Source organism: Schistocerca americana, chromosome 2 (assembly GCF_021461395.2).
Source record: "Schistocerca americana isolate TAMUIC-IGC-003095 chromosome 2, iqSchAmer2.1, whole genome shotgun sequence".
NCBI classification, from domain to species: domain Eukaryota; kingdom Metazoa; phylum Arthropoda; class Insecta; order Orthoptera; family Acrididae; genus Schistocerca; species Schistocerca americana.
The window spans coordinates 998,492,334-998,511,987 of NC_060120.1; the positions used below are offsets into that span (position 1 = coordinate 998,492,334).

General features: G+C 40.9%; 1 non-coding gene across 1 annotated transcript; it reads right to left on the reverse strand.

Moving 5' to 3' along the window:
* Positions 1-18,948: 18,948 nt before the first annotated feature.
* On the reverse strand, positions 18,949-19,136 carry LOC124596701. The gene has a single exon (XR_006978358.1). It is a non-coding gene; the product is annotated as a U2 spliceosomal RNA (small nuclear RNA).
* Between the last annotated feature and the right edge of the window lie 518 nt (positions 19,137-19,654).

Consider the following 19,654-nt stretch of genomic DNA (forward strand, 5'->3'; position numbering starts at 1 on the left):
AAAAAAAACACGACCACACCTTAACACCACCGCCTCCGAATTTTATTGTACATACGCAGGCAGATGACATTCAACGGGAATTCGCTATACCTACACCCTGCCATCGGATCGCCACATCGTGCACGTGATTCGTCACTCAACACAGCGTTTTTGCATTGTTCAATCGTCCAATGTTATCGCTCCTTACGCAAAGTGAGGCGTTGTTTGGCATTTAACGGTGCGATGTGTGCCTTGTGACCAGCCACTCGACCATTAAATCCAAGTTTTCTCACCTTCCGCCTTTCATAGTACTTGCAGTGGATCCCGATGCAGTTTGGAATTCCTGTGTGATGGTGTGGATGGATGGCTGCCTATTTCACATTAAGACCCTCTTCAACTGTCGGAGGGCTCTGTCAGTCAACAGACGAGGTCGGCCCGTACGCTTTTGTGCTGTATGTGCCCCTTCACGTTTCCATTTCACCATCATATCGGAAACAGTGGGCCTAGGGATGTTTAGGAGTGTGGAAATCTCGCGTACAGACGTATGACACAAGTGATACCCAATCACCTGATCACGTTCGAAGTCCGTGAATTCCGCAGAGCGCAACATTCTGCTCTCTCACAATGTCTAATGATTACTAACGTCGCTGATGTGGAGTACCTGGGAGCAGGTGGCAGCACAATGCACCTAATTTGAAAAGGGTAAGTTTTTGGGGGTGTGCTGATCCTTTTGACCGGATAATTAATGTTCTACAGTGTAAACTGCAAGAGTTAAATATCATAGCATACCAAAAGGGATCGTTTTGCGAGCCGTGATCCCTATACAGGTGTTGAATTGTAGGGCGCTTATTCACTGACATCTGCTATGTTCTTAAGTATGTTGTCGAACTCGTATTGAATAAGCAAAGCTAGTCTCTGGGAGAGTTTCGTTGCACTAATTTAAGTACTAACGGATGTTGCGCGCCTTGATCTTTGGACCATTGTCTCATGAATGTAATCAACTATTCCAGGTCGGTTGGTTCCGCCTGCAAGGTTACATGCTTGGGAAGCTGTGCACTGGGTTCTCAAGTATCAAAGTCAACATCTCGTACATTTATATCTGCACTATTACTCTGCAGTTCACTATTAAGTGGCTGGCAGAGGGTACGTCGAACCAGCTTCAAGCTGTTCTCTACCGTTAAACTTTCAGCTTACGGGAAAAACGAATACTTAAATCTTCACATGTGAGCTCTGATTTATTTTACTTTATTAAAGTATCATCCCTCCCTATGTAGATGGGGGCAAAAAAAATATTTTCACATTTTGAGGACAAAGCTGGCGACTGAAATTTCATGAGAAGATCCTGCCAAAACGAAAAACGTGTTTGTTTTTATGATTGCCACCCGAATCGCTTATCATATCTGTGGCACTCTTTCCCCTATTTAACGATAATACAAAACGAGTTGCCCTTTTGCGGACTATTTCGATGTCCTCCTACAATCCTATCTGATGCGAATCCCTCATCTCACAGCAATACTCCAGAAGAGAACAGACAAGCGTAGTGTTATTAATTTCTTTGGAATACCTGATGTGTTTTCAAAGTGTTCTGATAAAATTAATCACAGTCTTAGGTTTGGTCTGGACTCTGGTTATTCAACAGAAACGACTATTTGATGCTGTTATGACCAGATGAAACAATAGTCGTCCGGCCATAACTGTGGGTTCTTTCATTGTTCTGTGCGATGGCTCATCCTATCTACAGCAGATGAAGTACTTGTACAGTTTATTACATGAATGCTAAAAAGATTGGTTTAACTTGACAATATTCTTTGCCACAGGATGGCTTGATAGTTTACAGCTGCCATTGGCTATTAAATGATTATTTAATGCACAAAATTAAAAAATGGCTCTCCTGACGTTCGGGGATGTTACTCCAACTGCAGTTCTGGCCGAAATGCTACTCATTACGAGAGATTCATCGTAGTGTGAGAGCGATGTATTTTTTCAGAGGAATACGTAGCTTTGAAGCGTCGAATCTCATCCGTCAATAAATTATAGTAGGGGCTCTATATCGCACATTAACTGGAATTCGGACGTGATGAAAATTTGGAAGTCAAAATAATACTTTTCAACACACTGATGAATCATTTTAGCAGTAGATGTATTTTGAGTAAGCATTTATAAAGATATTCACACAGAAATTGTTTTCCACCAACATGACTGACTAAAAGCAACTTTTACAGGCTTTGCGCCATTACATTGGCCAAACAGCGACTGACTTCAAGTGTTTTGCGCCATTCAATACATATACTATCTTAACAATGTATGTTCTTCAGCCTATTGTCAAAAACAATTATATTTACTGATTTATGATGAAAACTTAATGATTTACAACAAGCTGTAAGTACCCTTTTAAAGACAATAAGTGATTATTCATTCTGAAAACATTTCTAAATATTGTGCATTTGACTTTCGTGTGGAATTTGGTTATGAAGTTCCATTAACTATAACTGTTGTAAAATTATTAATTACGTCTTGAATTCAAGACGTATTTTTTTCCTGACATTAATTTAGTTAGAGTACAAAATAACAAAACGGAATTTCAGCCTTAAGTTCTGTATGATAATTTCGTAATATCAAAATGACAGAAAATCGGTAGGGTTTACATCAGTTTTTGAAAATCTTTAATGAAAAAGTTAATTGCTATTGATCCAGCTGATTGTTCGATATTGACGTCGTACATACAGTGAACAAGCTATTTAAATACAGCAGATGGCTGATAAATGTTCCAAAGTTTGTTTTTAGGTGAGTTGAAATTTTCCAAATTAATTTTTGGTTTAATCAAAACACAGATATTTCTCCTAACATGTGTATGGAACAGTAATAATGCAATCACGGGAATGAAATCATAAATTTTGCTGAAATTTAAGACACTCATCAGGTTTTTCTAACTAATCATAAGTTTCTATTAAATACAGTTAAATGATCTGAAACAATGTTAATGATGTTGATCCGGTATATAAGTGAGGCATACAGTTTAATTCGCTGATAGAAGCTTTTTGTTCATTACATATTGTGGATCAGGTCATATACAATCCGCTAAACTGTTAGTGCTATCGAAGCATTAAGGCTCATCTATAACAGAATTGTAGGCTTCATTCTGGAACATATCTCGGCTCAGCAAGCGGGTTTGAGGCCACAGAGAAGCTGCTGCGACCAGGTACTGGCCCCAACAACTTTCATACATGCTAGTTTCCAAGGAAACGTGAAGACATCTGTCGCGTTCATAGATCTAACGGCGGCATATGACACAGTTTGGAGACAAGGGATGATATACAAATTATTAAAAACAACCATGAGGAACAATAGATATTTCCGTGTTTACTTGGGAGAAAATGTGGGTAAGGAAAGGAAATTAAGTAATGCTCTACTACATGGCTCCGTCTTAGCTCCCCTATTATCCAACTTATATATCTCCGATCTCCCCAATACCAGGTCAACAAAATTCTACAACGCGGACGATACCGCTAGTGCTTGAAGAACCAAGGATTTTCGACGAGCGGAAACAATTCTCACAGAAGATCTTGCCATTATGAGCGACTATTTTGGAAAGTGGCGACTTAAACCCAGTACAAGTAAAACTGAAGTATGTACATTCCATCACACAAACAAACAAGCTAATGCGGAGCTCAGAGTGAAACTTAACGGAAACACTCTGTGTCATAACAAATACCCTAAGTACCACCATGTCACCCTTAGCCGCACTCTTTCATACAGAAAACATCTTAAAAATAGTGCTGGCAAGATAAAAACTCCTAACAATATTATTCATAAATTGTGTGGAATGGCGTGGGGAACTTCAGCAGTTACCTTGCGCACATCATCCATTGCGCTGGTCTTCTCAGCAGCCGAGTATTGTGCCCCAGTGTGGCTAAACAACTGCCACACCAACTTGATCGACGTCCAGTTGAGTCACACTATGCGCTTAATAACTGGGCAATCCGACCAACACCGATTTATTGGCTTCCTCTACTGAGCAACATCTATCCATCCGCAATCCCAGAAGCGAGGCCTTGCTCAGTGAATACCGCAAGCTACAGGAGAACCTGGAATTACCCATACGGGAAGAAATACCAAGTTTGTGACGAAATAGACTCCATTCAAAAAACCCAGCATTACGACAAGCAGAAGGGCTAGATGCCAGTAAGACTGGTGTGAGAGACCTGTGGAACCAAAGCTGTCAATTTACTGAAAATCCTGAAGGGCGTGAGTTGTCCGAAAGTATAATTGTGATGCTGCTGGCACACAACGCGACAGGAAACTGTGGGTCAAATTGAACGGTGCTACAGAGTCTCCATTTTGTGCCTGTGGAGCTCCGAAACAGACAATCAAGGACATTAGAGATGAATGCCCCTAGCGTTTCCACCAGGGGAATTGGAGCGACCTAATGAAAGCTGATGATACGGCTCTTATATGGATTAGGAACCAAGATATTGACATTTAGTTAGTTTTATAAGTAGTTTTGTATTTTCATATTCGTGTTATATATATAGTATTACTTGCGTTATACACCTGCAATTTTAAACTCCACGAATAAATAAATAAAAATAATCCAGTGTCAACTCTATAATTAGTTGTATTACAAAGTACAATGTTCAACATTTACAGTACATTTCCTTTCGAGACTCGAGTAAGTCTCTAGTCGTATACGGTGAAGTTGACTGAGGTCATGAACTGGGCAATGCGTCCATGTGTGGCTCAACATACGAGGGTAATCGCAAAAGTAAGGTCTCCTATTTTTTTATAAGTACATAGACATGTTTATTTCTACAATGGTTTACATCAGTTTACAGTTTGAACATTTCTTTCACCTCGTCGTCGGAGCTGAATCGCTGGGACCACCATTAACGCTGACAGGTACTGTGAGACTCTGAAAAAACTCAAACGGGCGATTCAGAACCGGAGAAGAGGAATGTTTGAGCAAGGGCGTACACATTCTCCGCGACAACGTTCGCCCACACATCGCTCGGCAAACCGTTGCTCTCCTGCAACAGTTTTAGTGGAACATAATCACCCACCCACCCTACAATCCTGACTCGGCGCCCAGTGACTATCACCTGTTCCCTAAGTTAAAAGAACGTTTGGCCGGAAAGCGATTCAGCTCCAGCTCCGAAGACGAGGTGAAAGAAGAGGTTCATAACTTTCTAAACAGCATGGCGGCGAGCTGGTATGACAAGGGCATGCAAAAACTGTCACAGCGTCTACAAAAATGCATCGACAGAAATGATGACTATGTCGAAAAATAGCTAAATGTTCAAGCTGTAAACTGATGTAAACCATTGTAGAAATAAACAGGTCTATGTACTCGTAAAAATTAGGAGACCTTACTTTTGGGATTACCCTCGTACATTGACCTACTGACCTCTCTGTGGCGGCTCTGCTGTGCTGGGAGAGAGGGTATGTCTTCTTCTGTCTTCCCCATCCGTCGTTGCGGACTGCGGCGAAACATCGATAATGACAGTGGTATCAGCGTGTGTTACTGACTATGGTACGGAATAGCGATTTTTGGACTATATCGTAGATGCCACACAGTACTATGACGGTAGTGGCCTAGGAACCGACCATGACTAGTAAACAGTGGGTGATGCAACCCCAGCAGCTGTTGTCTGCTGTTTGGAACCCGAGGTAGCTGGCCGAAACATGTAGGCACCTCGAATCGAACTGTGTCAACTGTTCTGAATTATATCAAGCGATGATCCCCATGGAATGGAAACTCCCCGGCAGTTCCTATTCGAAGCCTGGAACCTCCAGGGCAACCTGTCGTTTTGAGGACCAAGTGCTTCGTCTGTTTGGCGACCCTGCTGGATGAGTACTTTAGCCATATTATAATCGACTGATGACTGCCATGGAGCATGTTAAAGTCGCAAAGGCGACGCGGAGGAAAGCTGCTAGCGGCTTATCTCGTTGCATTTGAAGGGTCTTTGCATAAGCCTCTTCATGATTTTGCCATGTCAACAACTTCATTTGTTTGCCTCAGGCACCTCACTTGTTTGCAAAAACAGACATAACGTCTTATGGGATAACAGCAATCAGCGATTTTATAATGTTACTTAAAATCCGTCTTGATTGCAATTTATTTTTATTTTTTATTTTTTTTATTCATATGACCGGTTTCGGTTCATTCAGAACCATCTTCAGATCTGATATTTCAGTTACAGGAGTAACCCGTCCAAATCCAGCAACTTTGTGACGTAGCATGTGAAAGTTGCTGGATTTGGACGGGTTACTCCTGTAACTGAAATATCAGATCTGAAGATGGTTCTGAATGAACCGAAACCGGTCATATGAATAAAAAAAATTGCAATCAAGACGGATTTTAAGGAACCTCAATTGTTGGTGCAAACAATCTATCACCCTAGACGTGAAGAAGTAAAGGGAAAAGACTGAGCAGTTGGAGTGTGTTTGTGGTGGCCACAGTATACTATCCATACTTCGTGTTAACATTTCATTAGGTTACTGGTACTCGTCGGAGCCCCACCCACATGTTTCACACATTTAAGTGCCATATCTCAATGTATCTGTTCTTTCCTCTTCTTATCGGATCACTTGAATGTATGAATGAGAATCTGCAAGGATTTCAGTGTGTAGATCCGTGGGAGTGTAGTAGTCTGCCACTGTGTCAGAACAGCCAACAGTAGGAAACACGTACCAGGTAGCAACGAGGTTCGTAGAATGAGATTTTCACTCTGCAGCGGAGTGTGCTCTGGTATGAAACTTCTTGGGGGATTAGAACTGTGTGCGGGACCGAGACTCGAACTCGGGACCTTGTCTGGCTTTAGCTGTCGCAGCGGTCGCACGCTCCTCAAGTTTGCTCCGTGAACGTTCAGTGTTTACGCCAGTGTTTTCGTGTTTCGTGATCGTTTATTGGCGTTTTGCACGTGAATTAAGCGTTATCAATTGAGCATTTGGTCTTCGTTCGTGTCGTCTTTCTACGTAGTGCCGTTGGGATTTCGGCGTTGTCCGAGATTTCTTCGCTGCAGAACACCATGGCAAACTCCGTGAGAAAAAATACCGTGATATTCACCTTCGACAAGTACACCCGTCGAGTACAGCCCTCTGCACTTGGAATACACGACTGGATTACCGAGGTCATTGGCCTTCATTCTGAATCTGTTCATACCATGCAGCTGGACACTGATGAATACTGCATTTTTGTAAAGTTTAATGATTCCGTCAGTGTAGACCGCTTTCTGGAAAAATTTGGTTATGAAACGGAATTTATACACCGTGATGGTACTAAAAGTACTGTAAAACTTCGGAATTCCGAGTCTGTAATTAGGAATCTTAGAGGTTTGAATATTCCCATAGAAGTAGAGAACTCGAAAATTAAAGATGTCCTTTCAAAGTATGGGGTTGTCAGGCAAATAGTCAACCAAAGGTGGGCTTCGCATTTGAAGCTGCAGTGCTTTAACGGCATTCGCTCCGTAGAGATGGAAGTGAAGGCAAACTTTCTCTCCCACATCTTTGTTGACGGGCACAAGGCGTATGTTATGTACTCAGAGCAAACCCCTACATGTCATGTATGTAAAGAGTCTGGTCACCTCCGTCAGGACTGCCCTCGCCGTGTTTTTGCGCTAACAAATAACCTTACGCAACGCCGGAAATTAACACTCAACGATTTGTTGCCAGCCAGTAATACAACACAGCTGGCGGCTGTCGTGGATCCTGTTACTACCTCTGAAAATGTAGCACTTAATGTTAATGACTTTCCGTCTTTAAAACCTGCATTAACTGTTGAAATTCCGTCCCGTGACAGCGAGATTCCCACTAAAAAGCGTCCTCTACAGCACACTGAAAAAAATGTTGATGAGAACTCTTCCTGTGAAACACCCGTTGCCCTGAAGCCGAAGCCCAGTCCTGAAGATCTGTTATAAGTGGAAAACGGAGATGAAATGCAGGTCGATGTGGCTCCCACTTCCTCACAAGGACTTATACCGCCACGAACAGTTAGTGACGCAGCTGGTAGTGACCTTCCACGGATATGTGACCCCGAGCCTGAGGTCACAGGTGCAATAACCGCATCAAGTGCACAGCCCATACAGTGCGAACAGTACGAGGAAGTACCAAGTAAACAACCTGCTGACTCCGAAGCGCAACGCCGCGCCGAAGGAGGAAATAAACAAGCATCACCGCCTCGCCAGCAAGACAACACAACAGACACCACGCCGGAACCAAATATTGACGACTCGCAAGCCTCGGCCATGGCGAGGAATACAATGGAGTTTTATCATAAAGTTTTAAGAGACTTATATCAACAGGCCCATGATGACGTAATTCGTCTGAATGATATCTAAAATATAAAAGCCAAGTTATTAAGCATTAAACGGCAACAGATCGAGGGACTAAAAATTAAATCGAAAGCCACATCAGTCGTAGCAGATGAAACAGCTTCTCTGTATCACTTGGTGCGGCATGCTAAAAACAGACGTCAAACTTTTATTGATGAAGTTCAGACGCATACTGGTACGAGGCTCACATGCCAGAAAGATAGAAATACTGGACGAAGCCCACAGGTACTATGAAACCTTATATGCCCCTACCACAGTGGAAGATGCAGCTCTCGAGGACGTTCTCACTATTTTAGGTCCACAATTGTCGGGAACAGACAACGCTGACATCCTGTCACCTATTACTAAAGATGAAGTGCATGAGGCAGTGCGTAACTCACCTCTCAAAAAGTCTCCGGGACTTGATGGCCTCCCTGTGGAGTTTTATGCCCGCTACTGGTCTATAATTGGAGACAAGATCACTTCCATGGCAAAAGAGGTCCTGAACGGAAAAACGGTCCCTGCAAAGTTTAAGGAAAGTAAAATAGTACTGATTCCTAAGAGTAAAGGTAAAATCAACTTAAACAATTTTCGGCCTCTTTCGCTACTAAATTCTGAGTACAAAATAATTTCGCGTATTATCAACAAAAGACTCTCTGCCTTTTCCAACAAAATTTTGAGTCATCATCAATCTTGTTCTCCAACCAGAACGATATTCGAAAGTCTATCTGCATACAGAGACATCATTGCAATTACCTCAGTGACAAGTATAAAATGTGCATTAATCTTTATAGATTTCAACAAAGCTTTTGACCGCGTTAGCCATAGATACCTCTTTGCGACGCTATCAAGAGTGGCTTTCCACCCTCAGATTGTCAACATGCTAAGAAATATTGCAACAGGTATAAATGCGAAAATAGCAATCAATGGCCAAACTCGTAAATCCATACAGACGAGGCGGGGGGTTCCACAGGGCAGTCCCTTATCTACGTTTTTATTTTCCGTATCTTTAGAGCCCTTCCTTCGCACTGTCCACGCAAGATTAACAGACATAACTTTGAGTGTTGAGAAAACTGTCATACGAGCTTATGCTGATGACGTGGGCGTTGTAATAAGGAATAAGGAGGAGACAGTTACACTGGAAAGAGAAATTCAAAGGTATTGTCTAGCGTCGGGAGCAACAACAAATGAAAACAAAAGTAAAATATTGAATCTACGGGGCCTATATCACCTCCGGCTGGCATGGGGAAAACAAGACACCAAACATAAAACTTTGGGAATAACCTTAATGGCATGTCCGATGAGGATGGTTGCTTTTAACTGGACGGAAACTAGGAGGAAACTTCATGGTGCTGTAATGGAGAACATCCATCGAACTATGGACCTGAGGCAAAAAGTCAGATTCATCAACTCGTGCGTTTTGTCTAAAGCGTATTTCACTGCGCAGGTATTTCCAATCCCTAAACTAGTAGCGAAAGGGATCATGTCCACTGTTACCAATTATTTATGGCGAGGAGACATATTCAGGGTTGGTGCGACTACCGTTATACTGAATGTCAGAAACGGGGGCCTCGGTTTGGTGGATGATCGCAATATAGCGTCTGCTCTGTTCCTCAAACGGACTTTCCATATACTCAGAGAACTTCCACAATGTATAACCGCAAAGCTCTTTGAGGCTGTGACACCCCATAACCTGCAAGCACCGATTGATGGGCGAAGGATTAATGTCCGTCTGCAGTATGTGAGGAACTTTTTCCTCGAAGCAAGTTATCTTAGTGACCAAATCAGAAGCAACACATGTATCACAGCGTGTGACATCATACTTGAAAGGAAGTTAGATGAGGGCAGAAACAAAATTGAAACGAAATTCGCAAATTGTGACTGGAAAGCTGTATGGCGGAACATCAACTATGCCGGGCTATCTACAGACGCCACTTCCGCATGGTACAAAACAGTTAACAATGTCATCAGCACCAACGAGAGACTATATGGGATCGGTTTAAACCAGACACAGCTTTGTGGAAAATGCAATCTGGTACATACACTCATCCACAGATTCACCTGTGGTGGCAATGTACATAACTGGAATTGTATCAGGCAACAAATCGCCTTCCTCACCAGATCCTCTACGGAATATATAACGCCATCGCTCCTCCTGAGACCAGACATGACATACTTTCCGAAATTAAAAACCAACGCCATTAGCTGGTTACTGGGAAAATATGTTAGTTATGTCATCCACACACTTGGGTCGGACAACGAGATAGAATTCCGCGTTTACATGAAGTATGAATATGCAAAAATCAGTACGTATCGCAACCACAAGAAGCGCTACGGCAACATGCTGAAGATCATTTTTGAAAGCATGGGTGTTGGTTAAATATGTGGAACCACTACAACACATTGAACGAGAACGAACAGAAGAAAATTAAAAGTCACTTGGTTTCTTATTATTACTTACTATTACCTTCCTTCCGGAACTTCTATGTTACACGAAAAGTTTTTTTTTTCAAACCATTTTGTTCAGAATTAGTCGTGTTCGACATCCAAAGTATTTGTGTGATTCAAGAAGAATTGTTAAGCTTTTATCGGTGTTCAGTTTCTACTCAGAGAAGAGGTTTCTTCTTCTTTCTTACATCGGAAAATGAGAATTTTGTGTTAATATTTCTGCATACTTAGTGCTATGACCCAACAGGAAACATGAAAAAAAGGGTGGGAGGGGTTTGGACCTCGACGCACTGGCAGTGCCGTGAAGAGATCCCACTGCTAGTGCGGCGTGTACCACGCCCTGACCATCCTAAAAATAAAAAAATAAAAAATAAAAAATAATAAAAGTGGTTAAAAAATTGGATTGCTAGAAAAAAGAATGGATAGAGCGTCTGCAAAAAAAAGAAAAAAAAGATTGGTAGAGCACTTGCCCGCGAAAGGCAAAGGTCTCGAGTTCGAGTCTCGGTCCGGCACAAAGTTTTAATTGCCCAGGAAGTTTGAAATAGGTTTCTGTTTGCTTTGGACGAACCTTTTGTATAGGTTGGCACCACAGTAGGGGTTCCTGTGGCCACTTTCGTAGGTACGGCGAGCGGTCTTGGTTGGAGAGCGAATGCTCGTGGAGTGTTCCGTGGGACGCGAGAGGGGTGAGACGTACTGGCGGTAGATGTGCCTTTTCGATGAGAAGTTAATGTTGTGTTTAATGTAACTTTTTAAAAGCTAGTCAAAGTAAACGATTCTTTTCATCGTTCATAATTTATTATCGTGTGTGACAAATTTTACTTGCTAATTCGAAAATTTTAAATGCGTTAAAATCCAGAGACGGTATAGGCTATTGTTCACTTGAACTGTTAATCAGACACATGGAACAGTGTTGAGTTTGTCGTGACTCATTTCATTTTGTTTAGTATCCCTTTCGCGAGAGCATGTATAATGTGTACGGTTTCGGTGATTTTATGACTGAGTTTTGTGCAGTTCATCTTACTTGATAACTCACTTTGTGCACGCTTTTGTTTGTGAGGACCACGTGATCGTGATTTTATGAGAAAGTCTAGTGCCAATGCCACAGTGATGATCCGCTGTAGAATGTTTGAATTAATTGTGATTCTCATTTATGCGTCATTTTATAGCAATTCACATTAATAGAAATTTTATTCATTTATCCCTCATGTTAAAATCAAGGGAATAGTCCCTCTTGCTATCTACGTGTGCTGTGGTGAAGGTTTTTAGTTCTTTTCCTTCCTGTTACTCTCTCAAGTGCGTGTGAATTAAGTGTTAGTGACTAAACTATCCTTTGATAATTCCTCTTCCATAAATCATAGACCATGAAGGGGACTCCGAAGTAACGTTCTAGGTTTAATTAATATGCGACGTAATAGATTTCAGGCAACAGGAACCATCATACCACTATACGTATTCATGTGTGCAGTTAAATTTACCGATCTAGTAAATGTTCTTTTGAATAATTTTTGATTACGCTCTCACTGCTAAAATTCCACTCCATGCTTCATTCAACTCTGATGTACGGCACATACTACTGCATTCAGTTTGCGCGACAGTTGTATTAAGGCCATACGTTACCCCCATATTCAGATTAATTGTAAATATAACCCTTAACTGTAAAGGTGCCTTTCATATTTATACCCGTTATGGCTTGATATGCTATGATAGGTAGGCCCCATCACGTATTCTGCTGTGTTATTCCACACCATGCGGCAAGCCAGTGAATCACTGACGTCAAAGCGATGTTCTGCAGCGCGCTGCAACGGCACTTTCGCAGCACCAAGATGGCCCGTTTATGCTTTGGCTGATTCCGAATGGCCACCTGAAGGTCTTACCGCAACACAGTACTACTCAAAAAACTAAAACTATCTGTAATGGTTGAATGTTATTAAGGTCTTCCATTTAGCACACGAAAAACACTATTTTCGAATAGCGTGTCTCTCTAGAATAATACTTACATGCAATTAATGGGTGACTATCAACTTAGGCCATATATATACAGAACCTAATCAAATGACAAGCGTACTCTTTCTTACGCTTATTTCCACAAAGTGGAACGAGTAAGTGTGGCTAGTGTGTGGCTCAGTGGACAAGTGCAGTCCCTCGATTGCACACCACTTCCTTAGTGTGACTGTACTTAACCAATTCCAATCATCCAACTGGTAAAAGAACGTCAATTTAAGAAGGAACCCAATCCACACCGTTGGCAAGATTAACTCTTATATACTTACCACTATATATATGTTTCTGTAGAGCGTTTAAAGGACTATGTGTTACCACTTCTGCACGCTCCTAGCATGTAATGGCAGTCTTCTGCACCAGCTGTAGTTACTGTTTGTTGTGAAATGTAGCCTTCAGGACTGTTGGAGGTACGTATCTCACCAAAAACGATGTTTTATTGTTTATTGGGAAGTATGGTTATCACCAAAGTAGTTTCAGGAAGGGGCTTGGGGTCATTTGTGGTCCTTGGGAAACATACTTACCACCAACTTAGGGGTATCCTAAAGATTTTGGGAATACGTCCTACCACCTCTGTCTATGTCTGACATCTTCTGGTAGTACACTGCACCAGGTGCATGAAAACGGCTACAACAATCAGTTTCTGTTTGCCATGGGATCACTACTGTTGTCGGAACACATTGCTTCGCTTTTGCAATTGACTTTGTTGCGACCTGTATCAGCTCATACCTTAACTGTGTGATGAAGTTTCAAGGTTTTTTTTCCACATTATGGTAAGTCAACATATAATATTTAAATGAAGTAAAAGAAAACATAAAATAAAATGTTCATTATCTTCTTGCGTGTAAAGCAACACACAACCGATCACAAAATGCAAGAGGGAAATCCATTTAACACAACAGGTTTAATACCACACAAAGGTGCCGTGGTGATATTTCAGTACAACTATAGTATTTGCTCCTATATCACAAATATAAAATTAAAAAAAATATATTGAGTTGATCACAATTCTAATACGATAGCAAGAAATAATCTTCGCTGAGTTGCCACAAAAAATGCGCCCGCGAAAGAGTTAAAATGTAGTTTTAGAAGTTCACTGATCTGGCTAGAATTCGAACCCACCTTCCCCACCACCCAGTTTTGAGACACGCCTTTTACCGCTATCTCTTTATTTTTTTTACTTTTGTTAATAAGCGATTCCTCAATTTTCTTTCCAGCTTACACCTGTCGCAAACAGAATATTGCCTGTTCCAGTGTATCCTCTGTTCCACTGTGTACATCAAAGTACAGCTTAGCATAAGATGACAGGGTGTTTTACGTTGTTAGTTTAAAATCAAACGTTTTCTTCTCGTTAAAAAAAAAATTATTTCTTCAGAAATTGTGATTTTCTTTTAAGATTAGATTCTCTTTGTAATTATTTTATAATTTTTTGCAGTGTTTGGCTTTTAACATTTATCTAGCTCCAATTAAAAGTTCACTATTTAAGTATCTATGTAATGAATCACTCTCTTTGTTTCTTTTATCCCGTAACACCAAATAAATGCGTTAAAATAATTATTTTTAAAACAGTTATTATTAAATTGATTTTTATTACTGTAAGCTAAGTAATGCCTCATCTCATCAGCAGCGAATATTAAATTTGGCGTATGTCACATAAAAGATCTAATGCCCATAAAAATAAACAGAAAAGGAAAAAAAGGGACGTTCACATCTTTTACGTATCTACTGTAAGGACGCAACAGTCGGATTGAACATCACACTGATATTAAGATCCAAAATCAATATTCTTAGGGAATATACAAATCGATCTGCATTAAGCCGCCCAGCGCAGGCTGTACACCATAAAATTTTACGCTGAGTTTGAAAATACTGATAGATGCCTATAAACTAGGACTGGCTATAGTAATGAAACCATTTCTTGTAGCTCGGCTGTTTCTTTGCCACATACTGCACCTCTGCGACATACTGTAAGTATTCCTACATTGTTTCTGTCTCATTAGTGAGGATAAGGAACACGTATTGTCCTCTGAGTCATATCATATTGTTGTTTTTTGCTTCCACGTATGAATTCCAGGGTGGTAGGATTACATCTTTCAATTGCATTGAGTTCACAGCCAAGCGTCGCATTTTCCTTTGTCCATTTCCAGATGTATACTTTCTCACGGCATGACAGTCTGTGAGACTTTGTAACTCTTAGTTGAAAACATTCACAGTAGGCTGCCGGACTTAGTTTTGTCTCTTATTCATTTACCACAGTTAATCGCTGATCATGAAGGGATTTGTGGTTGCGTTTATTAATGTTTTCCCACACATATTTCCATTTTGTGCCTTCACACTTGAAATTGACTGTGTTACTTGTCTACATTTGGGTTAGCAGGTAAAATTTGGAGACCATCTCGAATTTATTATAGCTAAGGACAACATGATATCTACTTGTGATTCCGCAGATTTTCTCGGCGTGTTACATGTTTATGCTCTTCACTGGTATGCTGCCAGATATGATCGCCTTATCGATACGATATTTCGAAGATCCATCAGGTCGCCATCTTCAGGTGCGATCGATGAGTACACAATCACGCCGGAACTGAATGAACATCAGAAACGGTGTAAACATGAAAGGTGAAAAAGATGGCAAATTACATTTTTTTGGATGTTCTAGTACGCAAAAAAGAAAATGGTACCTTGGGACATCGCGTATACCAACAAACCCACACATACGTACCGCTATCTTCATTCTACGAGTTGTCATCCACCACATCAGCGCATGGGAGTCCTTCGTACATTAGTCAAGAGAGCTCATGCCTTTTCTGATTCCAGAAATTTCACACAGGAACTGGATCCTCTTAAGGCAGTTTTCAAGCTCAACGGATATACCGATCATCAAATTAATCATGCTTTTCAGTTTGGGCCACTAAGTGAACCAACGCCGGACCCTAGTAAATCAGTTGCATTTCTATCCTTTGCTGGAAGTATTTCTTCAAAAATTTCTAGAAATCTCAGGAAATAAGATATTAAAAGTGTTCGTTTGCCTTTGGACGACACTAGAGCCCTGTTTGGATCTGGGATGATTTGGGACTAAAAAAGCCCGAAGTTTAGAAGATTCCCTGTCATTGTGGAAAGGCCTATATTGGACAGACTATTCGCACTGTTCATAACCGATGTGTGGAACATCAGCGTCACATATGCTAGCTCCAGCCTGAAAAATCTGCCGTCGCCGAACATCGTCTAAATGAAAGGCATAACATGCTGTTTAAAGAGACGCAAATCATTGCTCCGGTCTGTCGTTACTGGGATTGAGTGCGCAAGGAATCCATCGAAATACTATTATCTGAAGACAATGTTAATAGAGATAAAGGTTTTCCTTTAAGCAAGATATGGAATCCTATTTTGTCTGATATAAAACAACAATGGTCTAGTTTTCGTGCCACTTCATCTTAATTTGGTAGTTATCACTTTTTTCAGTTTCTACCGCCGGCGGTGCTGCAGTTCTTCACATCGCATCGGGCTGCTCTTCCACTTCTCGCGTAGGCGCAATGTTCTGTACCCGGGTTATAAAGGGAGCCCCGGCAGCATATTGGCGAAGATGATAGTTCAATCATTTATTTATGTGATAATACGTGTGAGTTGTAGATTTACTGGTATCGTCGAGTCCGAAGAATCTGAATGATTGTTACGTGTTCTCTACGTGCGGCTTACATGTCAATGGATGTTTGTTGAAGCACTTACTGCTTCTCATTACCAATCAAACCACGCCCGTGTGTTGTTTTGGTATGTCTTGAATACGTAAGCCCCTCGACGTCGTCGTAGAGTTGACGTCTAAAAGGAAACTTCTAAAATATTTCGTTGTCAGACAAACCGAGAAGCAGACATCAATATTACTTTTGCTATTGTCTTTGGAACAGGTAAACCGCTACAAGTGTTAAATCTTACTGAATATAAGGTTGTTTAAAAAATGTGGTCTGTCAGGTTTCCTTATATTATGCTTTTTAAACATTGCTCTAATAATTTTTAAGTTTCTCTTCCCAATTTAATCTTAACATTTCATTTGGAATTGGTGCAATGATCATCCCTAGCAGTTTCATTTTATCGTTTTACGAAACACGTCATCCACAGATTTTATGGACTTCCTCCTAACGGCAGTATCTTAGATTTATTTCCGTTACACCTAGCAGGCCATGAGTTGGAGTTCTCTGAAATGCAGTTTTCAGTAGTTTTCACCATAAGGCATAAATCCGCACATGCTTAAGAAACACTTTTGGTGTTGAAAATTTGTAGTCCGTCTAGCGAAGTGTGCGTTTTCAACAGGAGCGTTTCGACCGCAGTAGCAAACAAAGCGATCAAAAGGAACACCCACGCCGAACGGACCGTCATATAGACGCAGGTGAAGGTAAGCTGTGCGTTAACTCTGATACGGAAGCAGGCTCCGAATGTGCAATCTGTACTATATTCGTGAACTGGTATTAAGAACTGGTGGTTCACCATATTAAAGGTTTTCTCGAAATGTAAGACTTTGCACTTGCAGACTAGGTGAGGGAGGCGATGACCTGATAGTCACACGCCACGTCCATGGGATACCGTTCCGGAACTGATACGACCCTACTGTCTTGTTCATCTTTCATCCTGTAGCTGATAATCAATCTTGGAATTTTGAAATCAGAATTCAGAAGAGTAATGGTCCTGTAATCCTCAACGGCTCCAACCTAGATATTTTACAGGATCACACAATCAATCTTTTTGTGACTTGCGTAGGATACGAATTAGATGACAGCAGTAATTTATACATTTGTCAGTTCATTGCCGGTTACATCTAAAAGCCTGATAGAATTCTACGGGCAACCCGACGAGACATGCAGATTTCTTGCACGGAGTACTGATGGAACTCGCGTGCTGGTGAATAGTCTTGTATAATACTCCATGATATTTTTCTTGATACCTCTCAGTTCACCAAAATATTCCATCCTTCCAGTGTTGCATCAGGATTTTCTGCCTGTCTGATGTTCAGCTGACGATAACAAGACGTCTTGCTGGATAATCTCGTTATGATTCTCCGCCCTTACTCTTTTACTGTTGATTGAACGGCGTACGAGTGATGTTATCTTCGCTTTAATGCGATGTATTCAGATACTGTTATTCCTGAGTTCTTTTAGTATTTTACGGAGTTCACTTGAGCAGTAGAAGTAATATTTAATCATTTGATTCTCCAATAGGATTTTTTTCTAGCGCACTGCGTTACATATTTCTGTACATTGGGTTTTGCTATAGTCGTCCATCACACCACTCACTTTTGATATTTTGTGAGTTATTATACGCACTTATCCCACGTAGTGCCCACATTTATTTTTAAATCCTCATTTCCTATGTCGTGTACGTTTAACTGTCACACCAATTTTCAAAAAGTTATTTTAACTGCATTGGTCACTAAAATTGATAGTACATATTTCAGTGTTTTTAACAGTATTCAGAAACGGTTTGCTCGTATAGTTCCTGTCTATGTGGCTTGAAAACCAGCTGTTGCCGTGCGTATAGATTAAAATATTCGCCCGTAGTTTAATCCACAACTCTTTTAAGTCCATGATTCGCCCGTCGTTTAATCCACATGTCTGTTAAATCCATGCTCTATGTAAGCATTTACAGCTCCCCACATAGATTTTAATTTGGAGTTTGATCTCCTGATCGCAGTTAAAATCACCAACTGAAATGACATTGTCATTAACCTGAGTCAACACTTCGATAATTTCTTCGTTTAAATATGAGCAACTACCCCAATCGCCATTAGTTTCTCTCGGAAAATAAATTTTAACAGAGTGAATCATAAAACCATGACATGATATTTCTTCCACTTTTTAGGATGACTTGCGCCTAGCAGTGGATGCCTCAATGTTATCTTAAATAGTACAATTGTTGTCATTCATTTTTTTCCCTTTTGTTTTTTTTCTGTTCCCCCATAATATACCAGCCTAGTGTAATGCGGCTGCAACAGCGGTCCGGCTAACTGCAAAAACAAAAAATATATATATATATATATATATATATATATATATATATATATATATATATATATATATATTCTTACGATCATCTTCAATTAATTAAAAGAAATCGTGGTGTGTAAGCAGCTAACTACTGGGCACATCGACAACTACGACAAGTTTTGCTACCAGCGGAATATCTCATCACTGCAGAATATTAACCCATTTCAAGCTGTGTTTTAATTAATTTTAGGTGGGCCGATCCCGGCGGTACTGCAATGCCGGGCCAGCCCGCGACAGAGGTGGAGCAAGCCCCTAGCACTCCGTCATGAGCCAAAAATGAGTTTAATATTCTGGTCCTGCGATGCAGGACGTATCAGATATCAAGCTGATAGGAACAGATTTTTTAGTCATTGAGGTAATACTTGGAAAGGAACTTAGGAAAGGTTCACATTCGGTAGGGATTGGAAACAGCCGCGATGAAGTTGCTCAACGGCGCCTGCCGTTCGCCAGAGCGTCACACTTCGGGCGGACGTGACTAAGAATTATCTCAGGAATATAAGATCTTGGTGTAACCCAGAGAATTGTTCTGGCCAAGATGGAGAGTGTCATAAGCTTGAGTTCAACCCCGGTGGAAACACAGACGTAGCTGGCCGGGGTAAAAAAAAGGAAAGCGAGCAGAGTGAAGGCTCATATGGGAAGGCTCATATGCCACCAACACTCTGCCGCCGGTGTCAACAGCAAGGGCTGGACACACACGAGACCGGTCTGCATCTGCCACGCTCAAAACCTGCCTCCTCGACCGAGCATTCATTTTTTTTTCACATTCATTTCGCTAATTTAATTTGCAGTATAAAAATTTACAGAAAACACAATTAACTATATCTCACTCTGAACAAGAAACAGTTTTCATCATTTTGTTCTAGATGTAACCCACAGAAAATCCACCTGTTC